This window comes from Dipodomys spectabilis, unplaced genomic scaffold, assembly GCF_019054845.1.
Source record: "Dipodomys spectabilis isolate Male_0828 unplaced genomic scaffold, ASM1905484v1 ptg000152l, whole genome shotgun sequence".
Lineage (NCBI taxonomy): Eukaryota > Metazoa > Chordata > Mammalia > Rodentia > Heteromyidae > Dipodomys > Dipodomys spectabilis.
This window is the reverse complement of record NW_024870829.1, coordinates 4931140-4935018: the sequence shown is the minus strand read 5'-3', so window position 1 is coordinate 4935018 and position 3879 is coordinate 4931140.

Here is a 3879-nt window from a genome sequence, read left to right as displayed (position 1 = left end):
AAATGTTAATTATGATAGTTGAATAGAACATTGAACCTCAATTCAATTCCCATTTAATAATATTTGTAACCTGGAGGTTTGGAGAATAAAGTTCAAATAATAAACCATTATGAATAGTTTTTTCAAAAATTTGAAATTTAAATCAATACTACTTTGCTTTTTGTTCTCTATTGGGATGTTATAAGAAAATACTTCAAAGTAAGTGGATTAAAAACATCAGGACTATATTACCCATACTCTAGAAGCTTGAACATTAATTATAAAAATGGTTATTCAAAGCAAATCTTTGTCTTATGGGGGGTCTACTTTCTGGTTCATTATAATCTGTGTGCTGACTAGTTATATTGGGCTTCTTTCATCAGGATCATTATTGCAGGGTCATCTCTGAAAGTCTGATTCTAATGTTACCAGACAGGGGAATAGAATTTCAATGCGTGTAATTGGAAAGAGTTACAGTGTCCAATACATTATGCAACTTTTTCTTTAACTCAGTGTAGTGTATCATTTCTATATTATTTCATAGAAAATAATAATTTTAGGACAAACCCATATCGTGTAATTTATGTGAATGATTCTTACAATGGGAATAATTGTAGTGATGACAAAGTGAAGTATGATTGTTTTGTGGCTCTTGAATCACATCATGGGCAATCATGTAAATATGTTCAGCCTTTCTAAGGCCCTTCTGATGTATTTGACCAATCTCCAATGAGTTAACTGCTTTCAGAAATACAGATATCCTTAGATTTTAATTGCTGTCTGCTATTAAGTCTCCCACAGACACCAAATCAGAGTATGCTATTTTCTCTGATAAAATATATAATTGTTATAATTAATATAATATGAAGTCTGTAATATTAATAGTATTATAAATACTAGTGTGACATACTAAATACTAAAGGGACATACTTTGGTTACATCAATTTTTAGAATATTTATAACAATGGAAATAGTTATTTGATGATGTATATAAAATGAGAAAAAGATTTGTGTACATATTTACTAGAGATGCAAACAGATTCATCTGGTTATTTCTGATCCTTCCTTTGTTGGTTTCATTCATGCATGGAGATCATGCAGAGAAGTGACAATTGTAACCTTGCGTTTACAAAAGGGTTAACTTACATGAAGTTTATGTTGGGCTAAATAACAGATTTTGTAAATTATATTGTTTTTGTCCCTTCCTTCCTTCCTTCCTTCCTTCCTTCCTTCCTTCCTTCCTTCCTTCCTTCCTTCCTTCCTTCCTTCCTTTCTTCCTTCCTTTCTTCCTTCCTTTCTTCCTTTCTACCTTCCTTCCTTCCGTCTTTCCTTCCTCCCTTCTTCCCTCCATCCCTACCTCTATCTTTTGCTCTCTTCTTTTTTCTTTCCTTCTTTCCTCCTTTCTTTCTTTCTTTCTTTCTTTCTCTCTTTCTTTCTTTCTTTTCTTCTATTCTTCCTTTCTTTCTTTTACTCATAATATGTCTTAAGTGTATACATAAAATACCAATGTGTTATGAGTAATTATAAATATTAACTAGATTAATATTAATTTTAATGACCTATGTTATATCTTAAAGCAAATTGTACTACAAACCACTTCATAAAAGTTGCAGGATATGAAACAAATATTACTATTCATGATATTGCTTATTTCTTCAAACTATAATAAGAATTTAGACATAATGTGCATGTGTGTGCATGTGGGTGTGTGTTATTCTTGTGATTTTAACACAAGGCCTATACCTTCTTTTTTTTCACTCAAGGATAGTGTCCTTACGTTTGATCCACAACTCCACTTCTGGCTTTCTGTGTGTGTGTGTGTGTGTGTGTGTGTGTGTGTGTGTGTGTGTGTGTGTGTGTGTGTGTGTGATTAATTGAGATGTGTCTCACAAACTTTCTTGGCAAAGCTGGCTTTGGACCACAGCTTCCTGAGTAGCAAGCATTACAAGCTTGAGACACACAAATTCAGCATAGATATAATATATCTAAGAATAAAATAAATTTATTATTTGAATTCTAGAGGCTCAATTTAATAAATTAACGTTTAGATATTTGTTTAGTTGTTAAATCTGAACCTGCACTGTGGAAAATATTTTTGGATTTTGGTATATTATTATAAAGATATGTAAAAGTACTTTTCATTTTTTGACAACATATTCAGGATAGTTAAAGCTTTTCATAGGCAGGATGGTTAAAGTTTTTCATAGGCATTAATATATTTCTTATTCAAGTCTCTTTAAATAAATGTATATGTATACACACTATGTGCATATGCATATATTCATACTTATATGTGTACATACACAAATACCTATATATGTATACATTTATATGAATATACAGATGTGTACATACATGTTTATTATTATTTTCATTTGTCTGTAAGTTAGCATTTTACTTTATTTGCCAAATATGTCCTTTATTGTTTTTACTTTATTGTATTTTTATTGTTAAAATGTTGTATGTTGTATGAGGATCGTGGTTCAAAGCCAGCCTGGGCAGAAAAAGTCCATGAGACTCTTATCTCCAATAAACCTACAGAAAATCAGAAGTGGAGCTATGGCTCAAGTGGTAGAGATCTAGCCTTGAGCTGAATAGATGAGGGACAGTGCCCAGACCCAGATTTCAAGGCCCCCGACCACCACCAGCAACAACAACAACAATAAAGAGAATACTTACTCAAAAGGCAAGAGTACTGTATGTATGTACACTTACATGAGTAAGACAATGAATACATTACTTGTTGATCATTATTACCCCTTTCCTTCCTTGTTGTTGTCCCACTATCCCCTCCCTCCCCCAGCTCCCACATTCCTTTCTCTCCATTCTTCGCAGCATGAAATGATAAGGTTGATTTCCAATATATTCTTATTGGTATCTGTGTTGCAATGGGTCATCCTGTGTCCTTGTTTCAGTGTTTTGTAATTCCCTTTACCCTCCCCAGATTAGACATGTATATACAAGATGCAGGGTATCAAAATCGAGTACAGTGACAACAGGAGATATTCCAAAGGGGAAAGAACATACTAAGGAAACAACAACAACAAAAATGAATAAAATGACATTGTACATTTACAAAAGTAACTATAGAGACTGAACTTCCAAACGTGTCCCTTATTACCAAGGTAGTTATTGCAATTCATGTCCTTATTATTTTTGCATCTTCAATAAAGTGTTTTGTAGCCTTCCATGTGGACTTATATGTTCAATTTTTCCTAAATCTATCTACTCATAAGATACCAGTCAGCTCTCGTTGGAAGCCAAAAAAGCAGCTTTCTACAGCTTGGTTCCAAATCAATTGTATTTTTATTTTGTACTAAGAATACTGATTCCAGCCCAGTGCTGGTGGCTCATTTTATAACTGTACCTACACAGGAAGCTGAAATGAGGATCGTGGTTCAAAGCCAGCCTGGGCAGAAAAAGTCCATGAGACTCTTATCTCCAATAAACCTACAGAAAATCAGAAGTGGAGCTATGGCTCAAGTGGTAGAGATCTAGCCTTGAGCTGAATAGATGAGGGACAGTGCCCAGACCCAGATTTCAAGGCCCCCGACCACCACCAGCAACAACAACAACAATAAAGAGAATACTTACTCAAAAGGCAAGAGCATTAAGCAGTCTTAAAGATAGGCTGAAGTCTAATATTTTAGTCTTATGTTAGATACCAAGGGCCTTCTATTCTAATGAGCCATGAGCCCTCAAAATGTTGACCAAATTTCTTAGTTTATTATTACTATAAGTATTAATATAAGTATGTATTTTCTATCTTTCATTTCACCACAAAAATCTGTATTTATCCTTTATGACATACTTGAATATCAATGCCTTTGGAAGATATTTATTAATTGGTGTATATTAATTGTACAAAGAAACCTTATTGAAATATTTTACACACTCACA